Source organism: Lemur catta, chromosome 17, assembly GCF_020740605.2.
Source record: "Lemur catta isolate mLemCat1 chromosome 17, mLemCat1.pri, whole genome shotgun sequence".
Taxonomy (NCBI): Eukaryota; Metazoa; Chordata; class Mammalia; order Primates; family Lemuridae; genus Lemur; species Lemur catta.
This window is the reverse complement of record NC_059144.1, coordinates 12,001,343-12,020,535: the sequence shown is the minus strand read 5'-3', so window position 1 is coordinate 12,020,535 and position 19,193 is coordinate 12,001,343.

Genomic DNA, 19,193 nt, shown 5'->3' with positions numbered 1-19,193 from the left:
AATGCCTTTATTCTCCAGCCAGGCCTGTTGGCCTTTGAGATGTCATTACCCTGAGCGTAGCTGCCACGGTGCCTACACGACAGGAAAACAATCAAGAGCACACAGATAAACCCAGGCGCCAACTTTGCACACTCAACAAGTCCTCTCTGCGGACAATTAGGGCCAGAAGATAAATATTGACACATTAGACTATTTCCTCATTTATTTTCTGTTGATTGTCTGGGCAATCTGATGGGGCAAAATTCCACTTTTCTGATAACTGATTCTTGGCTAATAGAAACAAATAAAGTAAAGGCTTCTGTCCACAATGGGTTGGGCAGGCCCATTGTGCGGAACTGCTAATCGGATTAAATGGACTCCCGGCTCTGTTTGCAGCCACCAAACTCCCTTGAACGTGTTCCACATCCGAAGGGTGCCCATCATGGTGGTTCTCCTGCTGTTGAAATCAAAGGGAGAGGACCAAGCCAAGGCTTGAAATTGCTGCGAAGCCTGTCTCCAAGTGAACAAAGTACAGGGACGAGGAAAAATACACTCCGGATCCTCCCAATTAAGTGGCCAGGCAGAGAAAGCAATTCTGGCCAAGGAGCTACGGAAACCGATTTTCATTCTTATAAATATATATTTTCCCTTATTTTTCTTTTCCTTAAAAAAAAAACTGACAACAAAGGGGACTAGTAGGAATGTAAACATGATCCGTACATCTACGGGAACACCAGGAGTCTTGCAAAAGTCGTCCTTACCGAGCATGCCGGGGGGCAATGCATCTTTCTAATTTTGCCAATTTATCTAGAAAATATTACAATTTAATCTATGTTAATAAAAGACCAACAGGATAACAATGCCCGGGGTTTTATGTGTCTGGCTGGCTTCTATTAGCATTTAAATCTGCATCCATTACATTAGTCCCTTAAAATAAACACAAACATTTATGCGAGTGACAATTCGAGTTAGCCTTAGTCAGTCTTAAATAATGTCACTCAACTCGGCATTTGGACCGAAGCCTGTGAATCATGAGGTATATTTTTGCCTACAGTCTGATAATTTTCAAAGCTATTGGCAACCTGGGAATTTTCCTTCCTTATCACCAGGGCTCAGCTAACTTCACTAAGACTAATCAGGCCGGGAATCATTCATTCAAGGATTGCATGATCATGTTTTTCTTTAGCTGTGACAGCTGCCTCAGCCACATTAGCAATGCAGATTAGCCAGCCTAATAGGTTAATGCAGAACACGCGAAAATTAGGTTTAATCCCCAGTGAAATAATCTAACATTTTCACATTTCTTGATGTTGGGATAGAGACATTGCTGGTGACTCAATTAGGTGTAATGTAGATCAAAGCAAATTTACCTTCTGGCTGAACCTTCCCAATAGTTTAGACAGAAGAATATAGCAAGGGCCCTTCACTAATTGGTGAATAGCTGGAGGGAAAATTGTATTAGCAACATGTAGGATGTGAGCAGAACTCTTTGGCCGAGGTCAGACAATTCACGGATTTTGCAAATATCTACATCTCTCGCTTTGCCCCGTGCCTCCCAGTGGTGTCGCAGCTCAGCGCAGACACAAACACCTTGTGTACCAACCCATTCATCCTTTGGGCATAACAGCGATAAACAGGAACACTCATGCACTTTCTCTCTCTCTCTCTCTCTCTCTCTCTCTCTCTCCATACCTTTTTCATGTCCTGTCCAGGAGTATCACAATTGTGTTCTGAATGGGCCTGCATTGTGAGGGGAACAAGAAAGAGAACGAGAGGGTGTCTAATGTTTTCGTTCTGGTGAATAGCATATCAAACACCCATCTCTTTCAATCATAAAGGGAAGGACACAAAAAAAATTACATGCCCTCAGTTGCCAAATTATTTTTTGCCTTGACATCTTAATTCTTAATCCTTGTGTGTGGTCAAATCAGTCTACTATAGGCAACCAATCAAGCAATTATTTCTAAATTATATTTGCCCAACTCACATTGATTGGCCATTCTTTTCTTATTGGGTTAGCTCATTAATTCTGAGCAGCTTGCTTATTATGCCTTCCACATCATTTTCCTTCCGAGCCTATCTGCTCCAGCCAGCCTGCTGATGTTTCAAGATGCCATACAGGGGGGGAAAAAAAAGCGACCAGTGATCTACACATTGTCTCCTCCAGCAATTACAATTCACATTGCTGATTAACTTTGATGTGAAAACTAATGAGATAAGACAAGTTATCAAGGCGGGCCTGATCGTCATTCCATTTATACAGCATTTGCCACCGATGAATGACAAAAAAACTAATGAAGACGTATCTGACAGCAGGCTGAGCGGAGGCAGGTTTCGGTTCCCCATCCGCCAGGGCTCTCTGCTCCCTTCTCATGGTCTATCTGAGACACGTCGGAATTAGCTTAATAATGAAAACACTTCATCTAAATGGACACATGTTTACATTAAAATAACTACATGATAAATAGATGACGGAGATTTTATGCCTTCTTGAGTCTAAACAACAAAGTAAAAATGTGTTCTAGTATTCACTAAATCATTCGGAGGAAAATTCAATTTAAGCTATTACACTTATCACGGCGCGTTCCCCCTGTTTATGGGTAACAAATGTTGGTTTTCAGAGGGCGGGGGAAGAGACAAGATCTGGGGAGAACAGGAATGATTTACTTTGTTAAGATGGTAATGGGCAGATAAACAGAAGTACAATATTGGTAAAGCTAATGAACTCTGTTCACACGGTAATAACTTTGTGGTGGGGGCAGATCCGCTGGAATGACATGTCCAGCTGTGCATTTTGTGAATTCTCTTCGTTTTCTGAATACCCCACTTTCCATCCATTCCTCTTGCACATACATCTGTGCCTTTAGAACAAGCCCAAAGCATTTCTCTAGATATATTTGTGTATTTTTTCTAACAAATTAACAAGGAAAGGCAGATATTACGCAGGAAATGTAAATGTTCTTTGGGTGCAATTTTTGAGGCTGAGCATTAAATATTAAGAAAAAGCACATGATTTATTGAATTGGTTAAAATAAAGTGGTTACATTAGGAGCTTTGGTAAAATTCGTAAGTATTCATATGGTTAAAAGGATTCTAATGTATTTTTGTCCCTGCAACATCCTTGTTACATTAGCCTTTTAAATATGAAAGGGAGTTAAACACTGATTGTTTTTACAGATATAACACAGCTTTCCCAATGAGTCATTTTGTTACTTTGATAAATCATTTTCAAAAACATAAAAAAAGAAAAAAATGTTCCTTTTCCTAGAAAAAGCTTTCTTTCTCATAACATATGCAAGTGTATTCTGTTTTTCATACCTAAACATCATAGCTTATTTTTCCACGCAAATATCATGGGAAAAGCTAGGAAAAAAAAACCAGCAAAAATAAGCTCTGGCATTCCTTTTTTTAATAGGTAGTAGTTTTTTGTTTTCTTTAGTCAAATATGATTTAGATTTTTAAGGCAACTCAATTATTTTTAAGGCAACTGTCCACAAATATAATTTCCAGTTATATATTTTGGACTTAAAAAAAGAGATACATTAATAATATCAGCATCCATAATCAAAATCTTACCACCACCCCCACCTCCACTCCAGCTATCACAAACAACAACAGTGACAAAACAAAACAAAAAATTAACACAAACCTACATTTCTTGAGAGGCTATACTAAAGAAATCTACCGCATCTGATGAAAGTTAACGGAAAGTACTGGTTTAAGGATGAAGAAACAAATTAGTACTCCAGTGAGGGATTAAGTTTAAAAGCTCTTCTCAGAACCGAAGATAAATCCCGTATATTAGAAGACACTATAAAAGTACTTGCCTAAGAGCTAAAGGCACAAGTGGAAAGTTGACCCCCAAGATGGTTTGATGATGGTGTGCTAAGTTTATAAAATTCTCCTGCAATAAAAGGAGCCCGTAAGTACAGCACCCACTAAACACAGAAGCAATTGTGCTAGAAGACGGGTTTCCAATTTTGACTCAAGTGACAAAATTAAACCCATCTGAACAAGGGCTGACCGATTTCTTCTCTCAAACCCGCCTCTTCCCTCTCCCCCCACCCCCACCCCCACCCCCCATACACTGGCTTCTCTTTTAGGCCATTTCTTTCTTGAAGTCTCTCCTGGTTATGTTTACCACTCAATTCTCATGTTAATTAGAGACATACACATCGGTATTAGTAACCCACGTTTTCATTAGCACAGCCCACCCGGCCAAATGAAAAACCTGAGAGCGTGTGTCTGCCTGGGAGCCAACAATGCAGAGATGGCCGTATTCTTGAAAGCACATATCTAACATTCTTTCCTCCCTGGTGTTAATTTTCCCTTTCTCAGTACTCTTATTATGCTATCTCTACCATGGGTGGCGGGTTCCTTTTTAGCCTATTTCTTTAATCTATTTTAATAAATAATTACAGGCAGGCTACAGAATTTATTCATTCCAGAGGGCTACCTCCTTCACATTTTTTTTCCAGAGGCGCAGCTCAAGGAGACATGGTGATAATCAGGGAGGCCTGGAATCCCTTCGACACAATGTCATTATGAGCTCCCATTTAAAATGAAAAATGTATATTACACTTAAAAGCGATACAAGGTTAGCGCCTCTTCCCCGGGAATGCTTAACAACAAGGGACGCTCCGGTTCCACATTCAGGAAAGGAGCTGGAGGAAAGAGGAAAGAAAATAAAAACCACTACAAAATATTCTCCAGATATCAATCCAAGATATTTCCCTCATTGAGGGAAAAAAAAAGATTTATACTCCTTGTCTTTTCTACAATAGAGAATAATTATCTTTCACTGGGTTGTTTGAGAATTTTATTCCTGAACCAATTAGTCTACATTGTCAGGGTAGTACTTGGGGATTTTTATTATTATTATTAAAACCAAGAAGAGACTATATTCTGTCCATGTTCCCTAGGACATACTATAATTTCCAAGGTATTGATTTAAATGCTCACCGAATAGGGTTTTTCTCCCAGGACTGGGGTTCCATTCATCAGCCTTCATGACCCTCATATTACAAACAGGTTTGTACAGAGCTGAGCCTGTAGCTGAATGTTTTTCTTCATTTTCTCAAAATGCCCCCACCGACGAACACACTGAGTAAATTCCACTGATGAACTTCACTTCTGCAAAATCAAGTTTTTCCCCATCTTATTCATGCACACATTTAGGAGAGTCTGCAACGAAAAACTAACTTCATAGCCTAGTAGCTGTATGTAGAGTGGGTTTGTAATATGTATCTTTGGAGGACTGGGAATAAATTCCCTTATTAAGTGCTTGCTTGCTTGAAGTGTGTTGCTAAACAGTTCCTCTTATACGTATCCTAAAATTTGTTAACTGAGCTCCCTTCACATAAATGATTTGATAATGAAAAAAAAAAAGCCTTGCTTTGAATTTATATATATTTCAGTCTTGACTAATGTTTTATTTAAAACAGTTACAGTGCACCTTTTGATTTGAAGTTTAAAGTAAATAATATTTGTACATCTGAAACATACTCAAGACAAATGAAAAGCCTCTAGATGCTTTTGTGTGAGATGCTGAAGGGCTCTAGAAACTTAAAAGGACAACCTCAATTAAGCTCATCTTCATCTGGAAAAAAGTAGCAACTGAAAGCTGAATATATTAGATAATACACACTTGCCGAAGAGCATTCTCTCAGCTATTTAAAAAAATATTTAAAGAAAAAAAAAGAAAAGGGGGAAAAAGAGAAAAATGTTCATGATAACCAACCCAAAGCTGGCCCGAATGTGGCTCGATGCTAATTTTGTTTGAAACTGTTCAACTAACTCTGAATAGATATCCATATTCAACAAAGATATAATTAATGGCAACGTTTCCTTCAGCCTCAAGACATCATAACAAGCTGCAAAGTACAAACAGATTTTTATGGGAACTAATTTAAGGACAAAGGGTTGACCTCTCGCATTTCATTAAATAACCAGAGGGAGGAAAAGAAGAATGACAGCGCTCATCTCCGTTCATTTCAAGCAGCCAATTTCAAAATGCAAATCGCAATCTGCAGATGTTGGAGGCTGATATAGATATTTTTAAATATCATTTGTTCAATTTAAGGACATCAGACATTTGAATTTTAAATAAAAATCAAAACCAATTTTGGGATTCATTTTTAGCCAGGGAATGAATGTATTCATGGTGCATTGAAGGTCTTTAGGTTAGCTGTGTTTTCAAGTGTCTAAAACTATTCTTGTAAACCATTAATTTTATATATTATTTCCAAAACCTTTTAATGGAGAAGCTCCATTAAGAGACACATTATTCCTGATTATTGTACCAAGTGAGAAGTGGTACATTTTGAGTAGAGCTGAGAAGGATAAAAGCAACCGTCCAAATCAGACACCTGATTCATGGATATATTCAAAAACTATGTGCACTGGACACTACAGTTTGCTCTATGCAGTACCTAAAATAAATTCTGTGAGTTTCACCATTACAGGACATTCATTAGGCAGAAAAAAAAAAGTATGTCATCCTTGTTAGAATTCTGACCTTTCCTAACTCCATTCTGACTTTATTACTTTTTTTCTATAGCATTTTTCACTATCTGACTTACCATGTATTTCACTTTTTATCTTATTGTCTGTCCCCTACCCCCATTTAATAGAATATAAGGTTCAAGAAAGCAAGGATTTTTAGCTGTTCGGTCCATTGCCAAATCCCTAGTGTCCAGTTCTGCATTGTCCAATATGGTAGTCACTAGTCACATGTGCCTATTAAAATTTAATTTAAAATTAATTAAAATTAAGCAAAATTAAAAACTCAGTTCCTCAGTCACACTAACCACATTTCAATTGCTCAATAACCACATGGGCTATTGGGCAGTGAAGATATGGAACACTCCCATTAGTCACAGGAAATTCTGTTGGATGGTGCTGGTCTAACTGCCTGGTACATAGTAGGCACTTAATACTTATTTGTTGAAATTGAATTTGAAAGCCTGGGAAAGGCTATTTCCAGGGATAAGAGATGCCTGATACTTTTCCCCCATAGTCATATGCTTAGACTGAAGGAGGAAAACATGGTTTAGCAGAGACCTCTCAGCACGTTGTCATATTTGTTTTGTATATTCCATCAAGGAAGGTATGTTTGTTTTATGGTTTTGAGCAGGAAAGATCATTCAGTCCACTCTCTCGTCTCTTCATGTAGGGTTTACAAGGTAGGCTAAGGGAGCTGTCGCCAATCCCATTTTTAGATGGAAATGAAGACTCCAGGGGATTAACGCCCCACCACGTGAGGACATGGAGAGGCCCATTGTGCAGCTTGTGCCTTCTTGCTCAGTCCAGAGTTTTCCTAACTAGCGCAGCCTTCACCATGGGCACCCACAGACATTTCGGGGAGGCACTTAATGCTTCATTGAATTGAATTAAGCAATAACATTAAAAATAATTAAAATTGGCTTCCACTCATTATCATCATCATCACCACCATTGATTAAATCTGACTATGTGCTGGGCCATGTGTGAGGTTTTACACATATGTTCTCACTTAATCCTGACAGCAGTCCTGCAGTGTAGACAGTCCTTTCCCAAATTTACACCTGAGGAAATAAATGGCGGTTGGAAGGAGAGAGGGGGTGAGATGTAGGGGAGCTCTGTACTCCCGTCTAGAAGGACAGTGCGGAGACTTTGACCAGAATTGGGGAGCTGTTAGCCACTCTCTGCATAAGTGGTGAGAGTGTGGAGTCATATTTACTCGGGTTAACATTTTTCACTTCCTTTCCCCTTAAGCCATCTTTTCTTCCTTTCCCCTCATAGACAGGCAGATTTTATGGTACAATCAGACCCACTGGTGTTGGATGTGAGGAAAGGCTTAGATAATACATTTGGTGCCAAGAAGAGGAAGAAAGTGAGTGTTCATCTAGAACCTTCTAAGGGCTTCTGGGTGGTGCTGTATAGAGTATGATGCTCAGAGCCCAGAAGGAGGGGCGCCCCCTGGGGGTACAGGCATCCCCCGGTTCCTGCCCCTGTGCTCCCTCTGCTTGTCACAGGGCAAGTTGTTATAACAACGGGGGAACTGAGTGGGGACAGTGGCACTGCAATGGGAGGAGGGGTTTTGACTTATATGAACCTTGACAAAACATATTTCCTTTAAACTAGGCTCCAACTGTCCGTACTCCTCCACAGTAGACGGCATTATGGCACCACTGAATCCAGATTAGCCTGTTTGCTCCTGTTAGTCTACGTACTCCACAAGGACAATGACCATAAAAATGAGAGATGTCAAAAATGGGGGAGCCCATTTAGAAATACAACTCTGAGCTCTTGAGTGTCCCAGCAGACACCCTCGACCACCGAACTGGCCTTGTGGATAGACATGAACGAACCACCGTGAAAGTTGCCAAGGAAAGCTTCCTGTTTGTACCCGAAGGAAAGATTCTACTAGCAAAGGACCAGAGCTTCTGAGACCTTGGATTTATGACTCTGGGAACCAAGTCTCAGCTCCTCGAGATGTTAGCCTTTGGGACTGTTTCCAAATAAAAGAAGTAGAAAGGCTCAAATATTCTTGAAGACTCATCAAAGGGACAAACTACAAAACGGATAGACAGACACACACATGCACTTTCTTTTTCCATGGCCGCATGTTCTAAGCTAAAAAAAATTGGGACACCTGGTCACATCTGGTCAATAACTGATTTCCAAGCTCCTTCTGAGTGTGAGTGACAGGCTGGGAGATAAAGTTTCAATTTCTAGCATGCGGTAATGTTGCTAGGAGCAGCATTTTAAAATCAAGGCAATCTCAGAAAATTGGGGATATAAGGATCTCATAGTTCTCATCCATTTGGGGCTTTATTTATACCCTACCTTATTTCTAGTGAACTTGTGAGTTCATAAGTAGAACAACTGACAAGACCTCTGCCAAGAAAAACATATTAATATGTAGTGTAATTAATATAAGGCATAATGACCCCATGGTCAAAATTGAATAAGCCTGGAAAAATAAAAATAAGAAGGTATCACAGATGTAGATTGATTCCTGGGGACAGTCAGTTGTAAAGCATAAACCCAATCAGGAAGAAAAAAAAAACACAAAAATAAAAGAGCCAAGTGTTTAGAAGCTCACCTGGGCTGTGTTTTGGGTGAGGTTCTCAAGTCGAGGGAATCAGCGGTGGTGGTGAGTCCCACGGCTATCCTAGCTCAGTGGCAAGTTTGCAACGTGCTTCTGTCCCATCATCAAGGCTTGTTATCTCCCTGCCGCCTTCTCAAAGCATCCCCGTCCTCCTCCTTCAGTCTGGGCGTGTGCTGGGTTGTCAGAAGCTGTCGGTTTCACAAAGTGAGTCAGGGAGGGCTGAAGAGAATCTTGGGGAAACAGGTTTCACTCCAAAATGGGTCTTGGGCCGGCTGTCTACTGGACATGGGGGCCTTGTTGGGCAGCCTTATGGGCCCCTCCCTCAAGTTCTTCACACCTTGGTACAATCTGCCTCAGCGAGGCCCAGTGCTAACTTATAACTCTCCCAACCCACTCCCATCCCTCTACCCTCTGCTTTTCTTTTCTTCCCAGCATGAATTATCCCCTAAGAGGCTATGCATTTTGTTTATTTCTGTTTATCGTTCACTGTCTGTCTTCCCTGCTGGGATATGAACTCCACAGGGTCAGGAATCTTTATCTCTGGTCCATGGATGTCTCTATGTGTAGAACAGTAGCTGGCACAGCCTAGGCACTCAGTAAGGACTCGTTGAATGAATGAATGAATGAATGAACGAATGAATGAACAAATTCCTTGCAACTCCCCAGTATGTCCCGTGGAAGGCAAGCCCGCTCTGGTGTTCTCTTGGTCTCCCAGCCTCACTCCCTCCTGTCCTTGTGGTGTCTTTCGCTCCCCCGTGTGCTCAGGTCATGGCAACTTTTGTCTTCACTCTTGGAGTAGGAAAACCTGCAAGTTATGCCTTTGAGTCTTTCTGTCACGTGCCATGATCATCAGCTGGCCTCTTGCCCTTCCTTCCTGTTCCCTTGGAGACAGTATTTGCAGATCTGGTTTCTGATCCGGAAGCACATGGTTCCTCCGTAAGGGCCGAAAGAAGCTCCTGGGTTTCAAGTCAAAGATTTCTATTATTAACACTATGAACTGCTAATACTATCTCGCTACATTCGCTTTAGGCCAATGGCACACACCTCCCCATGTGGACCAAACGCAATGGGTCGCCCTTAGACTGCACAGTGTGATATTCCCCTCTGTGGCTTCATTTTGACCCTGTCTGTCACAGTTGTCTCTCTCTCTCCCCACGGTCATTGCATTCCCATTGCATATTCCAACAGGCTGTTCCCCCTTGCTCCCTCCCTTCAGCGTGCTCTGTAAAAGCCTGTAAGGGTTCAGCTTTGTTGGGAACAACTCTCATGACACATTCCTGCTCCTCCTCAGCCACTCAAATCCCTTCCTTGGGTCTTTGCAGACCTGACCCTTGTTAAAACTACATAGTCAGCCACGCTAGTCTTTGGAGTTCCCTTCCTAACTTCCAGCCCTAAATAGCATTCTCATGCTCTTCCTTTCTCCCTTCCTATCAAGCCGCTGTGATTACCAGAAATGTCCACTCAGCAACTCCAAGAACTGCCCCTTGTAGGGATATTTGCAGATTCAGTGAGGCTGCTAGGACAGGGCCATGCTAGCCATTCCCATAAAGGACTAACACTGGGACTTCAGGCTTGGGAGTGAGATGGGAGTGCGGGCTCAGCAGGGTTTTCTACATCCCTCATTCTGGGTTCAGAACACTGGAGCTCATTCTCAACATGCACACCCTACAGTTTAGCTGTGACACAGGGGACTGGGCTACTTTCATCTGCTCTGCTCTGAGTGAAAGCAGAGGAAGGCTCTCCAGCTGGCTTCATCAACAGATGCACTTTGCCTTTACAAAGCACCCAGCTCAGTGCTTCTGAGATGTGCCTTCAGGTGTGCGATGATGGTGGATTCCCAAAGACACCTTGACAGCTGCAACCAAAGCAGCCATCACACAGAGTTATTTAAAACAAATATTCAACATTACACATTTATTCATACATATATATATTTTATATGTGTGTGTGTGTGTGTGTGTGTGTGTGTGTGTGTGTATGTATCAGCCTTCAAAAAGACATTTTCTGCTTAGGCCCATTAAGAATGAAATCCCACAGAGAGCTCAGCCAGACATTTTCCTTTTAGGTCTCCAAATGAAGGAGTCATTTTAGCAACATAAATTCTGTTTTTCAGAAAATTTTTTTTAAAGCCTATTCAACTGGCTTCTTAATTGGTCAACCTGTACTCATTACCCAGTAGGGAAGCAGGTTCTCTTCTCGCCGCCAACAAAGCCAGACCTTACCAAAGTGCTGGTGGTGCAAGGTCTCGCCATGCTTGCCAGCTCCTCTGCCTCCATCATATGTCAACAGTCCCTGCAGATGTCTCAGGGCAAAATAAATGACTTCCAGATGTGAAGAAAAGAACTGAATGCATTCATGCAGAAGTGAAGGGGGCATTGTTTGCCCTATATTGGGGTCTCTTGGAAGGTATCAATGAACAACAAATTCATTCTTAATATATCACAGGAAATCTAAAATGGAATGTATCACCCAGCAAATAATTTCCTATTTTCCATTCTGGGAAGCACCAACCTAATTTCTTATTAACTACCAAGGCCTACATTCTCCAGGAAAGCATTTGACTGCTTACTCACTAGTCTGATTTAACAGCTGATCATTACAATGTAAATTTTAAAACAAATGTGAAGGTTTGCAGGAATGGCTTTATATGAATTTCATAAACCGATACTCCTTTTTTAGGTCTGCTCTCTACACTGGGGAAGGTCTGTCACCTTCTTGAAAATACTTTCAAAGCCAAAGCCCAGATCCATATCATTTGCCTGTGTTCTAAATAGATAATGTAATTTTCAGAAGAGTAATGACTCTTTTTTCCTCTCAGGATGCTGCCATCTACAATTTTCCATTTGGATATGTGTGTATGTGATGATACTGACGATGTGTTTGCACATGTATTTTTAAAATATAAATCACAAGAACAGTCGTGAACCAAGATAGAGCAAGGGTAAGGTCCGTGAGGATTATTAGATTGGCTCCTCGAGTTTTATACCTGCCCTTTAACCAGAATGCTTTTTTGTGTATTTAATGACATTTTAAAAAATCTGAGTTGTAGAAAGGAAAGGTACCATGGCTTTATACCAACAACTTGGCTTATGATAAATATTCTCAACTGACAGCACTATCTCATCAGAATCTTTACACATACTTCCCCAGGATGGGATTATATTCTGGGTCAGAAATCTCCTGTATCTAAAACCAGGCAACTGAACTTGGCCTTATCTAGGAGTCCCTGAAAGGTATGAGCTCCACCATGGGCCTGTTGGCAGGGTTGGTTCATCTTGTTTTCCACAAGAGTAAGCAGAGTCTGAAAAGCCAAGTGCAATGCTGGCATGAGGACACCCTTGCTTCACTGTCCTCGTCTGAAATGACCTTGTTCATTGCTTACTTGTTATGACTTACTCTCAGTGTCCCTACCTTCCATGGGCAAGTAACTCATGACAGCAGGGACTTTATCTCCTTCGTGGTTGTGTCACTGGTGCTAACATGGCCCCTGCCCATTGTAGGCACTTAATACCTTTGTAGAATGAAAGCACCGGGCAGTTGTGATTCCTCCTTGTGGACACCAGGAAGAACCAGGTGTTTTTTGATAGCATTGACTACTGACTAATTGGTTGGCACACATGCCACCAAATAATTTGGAAATATTGACCATAATGTGGGATGGGCATGGCACATTCGCTCACATCTATTTAATAGAATGGAGAGGAAATTAATGTCTTCTCATAGAGGAAATAACCAAAAGATAAAGCGGCATACCCTAGGAGATGTATGTCAGGTTATTAATATTTTAACACTCATACAAATGAATGTTCTTTAAAACCAATTAGGCCCTTTAAAGAAAACAACCTCTAACTATGTTCTGCAAATTAATTCCGATCACATCTTCAAGTCCATTTACAGCCAAGCTCAGAGTCCTTCTCTTCCGTCAGCTGTTGACTTTCTAAGTGTCCCGGGCAGCTGCGTGTCTGTCTGTGGCTCCCTGCGATGACTTGCCAAGCCTAGGTTTCTTAGGGCTGCTGACTTCTGTGGGGCTCCCGGACAAAGCCTCCGCTCTGTGGAGGCTGCGAAGCCCAGGCATCCAGCCCGCCTGTGGCAGGAGTTCAGGGAGTCAGGGAGGTCTCTTTAAAACCATGTCACGCTCCTGTGACAACTGCTCCTCTGTGCTTATTTGAACTGTCCCTCCCAATTAGCAGTAATAAGTGACTCTGTAAAGATGAGCAAACACTGTGCCTTCATTAGTCCACACCGGCTCCCTCGCCCCCTCCCACGCCTGCATTCCCTGCCCTGTGCCAATCAGCCCCAGAAAGTCCCCAGAGTATCCCTCCGGCAGTGTTGGGAGAACGCTAAACACGCCTGACTCCGGGCGAACAAGGACCAGCAAAAGGCAAATTAATGACAACCCATTTGAAGAGTTTGCTTGAAATTATTGTATTCTGCCCATCCACCGAAAAATTGATTACTCCCAGGGTAGGGGGGGAGAATCCAAATCGATAGACTGAAGCAAAGTGGTCAAAAGGCATGCACCAGGCCCATTTATTTTATCTACTTCCCCTTGCTGGCTGCCCCCTCCCTGCTCCCTTCCCTACCATCCCTCTGCCCCTTCTCAATCCACACACATTTTTTAACGAAATGAGATATAATTTACAGGGCAGGAGCTGTTTGGCCTTTTCAGATAAAGCACTGATGGCAGCCCAGGGATTGCTGCGTGGTTATACATCTCCCAGATGAACTGGGGCCTGTGAACACCTCCAGGACCAATTGTCGCAGAACAGTGTCTGGGGGGATGTGGCCTATTCCCTGTGGTGGCAGGGCAGTCATCGCCTGCCAGAGAGATATGCAAATGAGGCATTTGGCTCTGGGCTCCAGCCAGGCACAATGCCCCTGCTTCCCTGAGCCTCCTGTAAAACAGGAACAGAGGTGATGTTCTCCTTTAGCCCAGGCGTCAGGTGGCAGGTGTGGCTTCTCTACACCTGTTTACATTGCCCTGTGATTTTAGGGTATCACCAATGGCTCTGAATGTCACCCTCTTCCATGGAAAAATGAGAACAATAACAACAAATTCAGATTTTGCCTTCCCTCCCTCAGAAAAGAGCAGGAGGTCTCCAATTTTATTTCAGAATAAAATCCCAGTTCCTGTATGTGGAATTCAAGCCCTGCAATAATGTGGTGCCTTGCAACCTTTCTGAGTCAGCTCCCGCTCCTTCAGGTGTCTGTCCTCCTCCACGCTCCCCCACTTCTCCATCTCCTAAGACCTTTCCAATCTCTTAAGGCCCAACTCAGATGCCACATCCTCTATCTTCTCTGATGACCCCTAATCATTTCTCTCTCTCCCCTCAGCACACCTGTACCTTCACTGAATGGCTACAGACAGCAGATTCAGCAGCAGCGACATTTCTAAACACCAAGGATCCTGTTACATGATAGCAAATGCCTCTCTGCCTGACTTCCTCGGATCAGCCATCCAGCTTCATCATCGAGCTGGCCCTCCCACACCTGTTATGCCTTCCGGCCATCTCAACCTCTGGACACACCCAAAAAATGTAACAATATCTTCTGCCCCACATCTGCTCATGGTTCTATCATTTTCCCATCTCCCAGGCTGGGGGACTGTGGGGTTGGTGCTACTATACCTCCCATTAGGGGTCAGATGGTATTTTCCTGTTCCTCAATTCGAGCAATGCATGGGCCCATTGCAAAGGGCAAAAGATTCTTGTGAACCCTCAGTGATAACTTATTTTTATTATGATATAACTATCATTTATATACAAATGCAACTTAATCTTCTAGGATTGTAGCTTTTACGCAACTATTAAAGATTTTACAAATTGAAAGCAAAAAAATCTCTACGTAGCCAAGAATATTCAAATTGTTAAGGCTAATTTAACATCAAGAATGTTCTTGGAAATCCAAATCTCCACTCACAGCACCAGTAGGGTACTGGCCACTGGAGGGTGCACCTTCTTCCGTTTTCAGCACGGCTGCACTAATCTGGACTCCAGGATGCCTAAATCCTCTCCCCACCGCACACTTTTCCCAGTTGAACCTACTGTCAGTCTTTCACTGGTCCAGCCGTGATGGCATGACCCATTTGAGTGTTAGTCAGGGCAGTGGGGAGGGAGGATAGATTGGGACATGAGGAGGCAATTAGGGAGCTGTTTAGGAAGTTAGTGATTAAGATCTCCTCTCTTAGCTCAAGCTCATTCCTTCCCCGCCCTGCTCTGTGATGCTGGGGCTAGGAGTCTGCATGCCTCCCTTCTGCTTTGCCAGCTGCTCCTTTTGGGGCTCTGATGATACAGGGTGCTTAAAGGAGACCAGGAGGGTGGAAGGAGAAGGGACTTGTGCCTTTCCGTTTGCTTCCCGTTCACATGAGCATCACCCTAGCCACACTTCTGACTGCTTCCTGTTCCTGGTTACTTCCGGTTCTTGACAGCATCTCCCCAGCCTGGCTTCCTCAGCACAGCAGTGACAGTTCCTTCCACTGGAGCAACTTGCCATTGTCGTAGTACTTGCAGAGCTAACCTCATTGCTTCTGCTGGAGGACGTCGGCCCAAACTGGCCAGGGCTCCTCTTGAGGGGTCTGAACTTCAGCTCCAGGGTGTCCCTTCTCCATGCGTCTAAGTTTCAGCAGTTCCCATCTCTTCCCTCGAATCCCCCAGCCCTAGAGTGGTGGCTGCTTTCTGCAGTTGCTACCTCTGTAATACCCTAGAGTTCATGCGTTTTACTCTTTTAGTTACAAAGTTAACAGCTGTTTGTATTAAATTCTCTCTGTTAAAATAACAGATGAGGTTTCTGTCTTTCGACTACTACTGAAGCCATTGGGATGTCCTGGGCAAGATAAAGACAATCCTTCCATAGGCTGCGCCTATCACAATTTGAGCCGTGAGTTCAAATTGGGAACCAGTGGTCTCCGTATCTACATATCAAGCATGTAGATATTTCCAAGCTTGTTTTAATGTCTTTTGCTTATAAGACACAAACATATGGATATTTCACATTATCTACCATTTTTTTCCTTTTGAATCCAGATGTTTGTATATTTCCTTCTCATGTCCCTGATGACTAAGTTATAGTCCTCCTGTTGAGCCAAACCTTACTGTTTCTATTTTCTCTCTAAAACAACATGTGGCAGGTTGATTTTCCAAAAATGGCCAAAGCAATATTTTTGGCCCCACATGTTCTTCCAGAACTTTTCCATTCCCCCACCAAGAGGTGATTTATTTCTCCTCCCCTTGAAGTTGGACACAAGTAGATTCTGGGGGAAGTGACACTGTGTGACTTTTGAGGCCAGGTCAAAAAAGGCTATGCAGCTTCCACCTGACTTTGTCCGTTTCCAGACACTCGCCCTTGGAACCCAGCCACTGAGTTGTGAGGAAGCCCAGGACACAGGGAGAGGCCACGTGTAGGAGGTCTGGCCAACAACGCCAGCCAGGGTGTGAGCTGATGAACAGCATCAAACACCCATGTGCAAGAAAACAAGCTTTCAGATGATTCAGGGCCCCAGCTGAAGCCCCAGACATCTTGGAGCAGAAGCAAGTTGTCCCTACTCTGTCCTGTTAATTTCTTGCCCATACAGTCCATGAGCAAAATAAATAATTGTTTCATGGCACTAAGTTTTGGGCTCACTATTTATATAGCTGGATAGGCAAATCTTTGCCTTGAAGGAAACGTGGGCAGTGGGTGTCTGCTGTCTACGGGCTAAGGGCTTTCATGTTATGCCACGGACTCCCAGACTCCACCTTTTCTCATTCCAAGGATGTGCCCAAGCAAATCCAGCAGGGGACTTCAATCAAAGACACAAAGACTGCAGTGTCTCCCGCATTACCTTGGGGGCCCTGTGTTGTCCAGGGTGCTTTGGTTACAAACAACAGAAATGATTCTGAACAACGTAGGCACAGCAGCAATGTACTGGAAGGGCACAGGCAGCTCATGGGGCCTGAGGGGAAACCTGAAGGGCCAGGACTTGAAAGGACAAGGACCAGAGCCATTTGGGGAGCTGGGAGCATCTTCACAGCATCGCCAGGAAAAATTGGCTCCCTGAATTCTTCTGCCCTTTCACTTGGCTTGAGAGTCAAATTCCCAAGAGAAACAGTCTGATCTGCCTAGCGTGGACCACATGCCCACCCTGTGGAATGGTCAGGACATATTGCGGGGTGCCAGGGTGGTAATGACATCTGCTGGCATGGGCTGAGCACTTAGTCTGTGGCAGGCACAGGGGTTTAGTCACTTCATCCTCACCAGGAGGCAGCTGCTACTACTGTCCTCATTTTGCAGATGAGGAAATGAGGAAATGAAAGCACAGAGAGGGTAAGAAACTCGCTCAAGGTCACTCAGCTGGTGAGTGGTATCACCAGGGCTCAAACACCACAGCGTCATGTCCTGGACTCTGGGTTCCTCCCTTCATGGCTTCTCACAGGCCCCGTAGCTAGAATGCTGCTCATGTTGCAGTTCCTTGAAGGTAAATCAAAGGGCTCCTTACGGCAAAAGAGGAATGGAGGCTGGGCTGGGAAACACAACAGGCGCTCACAACAGAGCCTAATGGTCTAAGGGACGAAGGGGGAGGAGGTTTGAGACCAAGATCTGGGTCCTCAGAGAGGTGGGTAACCATTAGACCCAAACTGATTGACTGCAGGGCCAGGACGTGCCCCTGGCCGGAAGATGTGTGTGCCTATTTGACATGGACATACCAGAGTAATTCCTTAAAATGGGATAACTGCTTACCTCAGGGCTACAAGCATCAGAACTATTCATGGATTGGTGCTCACAGTTGTCTGGGACATCCACCTACATGAGTCCTGGACACAGGAGCTGATGCCCCTGTGCACAGCAGAGCCCCTTGTACCCAGCGTCCAGGAGATTGCCACACAAAATATTGCTCTGCCTGCATCCTTTTGTCCTCTAGAGCTGGACCTCCCATGCAACTAAACTGTCTTTCTTTCAATGGCCTTGAAAACCACTTAAAGGTAAAATCCTCCTTAAAGAGACATTAAAACACGTCCGGCCTGTGATGCAGTGAGATGCACATAACAGGTGCTCGATGCGTGTTTGCTGTTGATAATGAAAAGACAAGATGTTGCGAAAAGCCATATTGTGATGTGGGGTGTCTCACCCCCTCAATCTATAAAGCAATTTCACCAAGAAAGATCCTTGTGGGAGAACTTGCTGGTTTAAGCTGTGCTCACTCAGCTTAATCACAATGGGATTCAAGAATTAGTTCCAATCCAAAGGAAAGAGAGTTTTGTTCAAAAAATTATAATCTCACCTCTATTTCTGCTGGTGGTGTCCTTATTTCCTTGACACAGCACATTTACATGCTTGTTCTTGTTCCCAAAGGACCAGACACAGGGGATCCTGAGACACAACCCTTATCTGAATTGGTTTGGAGACAATTTTGAGTGATTTTCTAATATTCAAAACAGTGATCTTTTTATCAAAGACAGATGAAAACATTTTTAAACATCTTTTTAATTTATTAAGAGGAAAGTTTTAAAACATTTTAAGTATGTACAAAATTTTCCCATCCTCCATTTTTTTCCTTTTCCCTCTTTACAATTTTAGGGAACCCAGCAAATGCTATGTGATCCCAAATGTTGGCTCTGTCCTATAAGCCAGGCCAAGGACCCACAACTATGAATATTTCTGCAAAGAAGGTGGCCCTAGATTCATTCAAAGCCTTGTCTGCTCATCCTCCTGAAAATCATCCACTTGTAGAATTATGGAATTTTACAGCCAGAAAAAAAAAGCAGTGATATTATGAAACATTAATGGTGCACTTTACTATGAACAAGCTGTGGTCCTGGGCCTCTTTCCAATCCCTCTGTCATGTAGGTACAAGGATTTTCTCCCACCTTCTTCTGTACCCACTGTATTCTGTTTTAGGTCTGGCTCCTCAGAAGACGACCCTGAAATAAAGATTTGTGTGCAAGTGATTTATTGAGAAAGTGCTCCCTGGGGAAACCAGCAAGGTAGTGGTGGAAGCTGTACAGAACTGGGAAAAAACCAAGCAAGGTTCTGATCAGGCAAAGTCATGCAGAGAGTAAATTTCCAGGCACTCCAGAAGCTTCAGGGAAGTTCTCTGAGAAAGAGGCAGGCTCTTGTAAGTAAAAGCACATCAAAGCCAGGGACC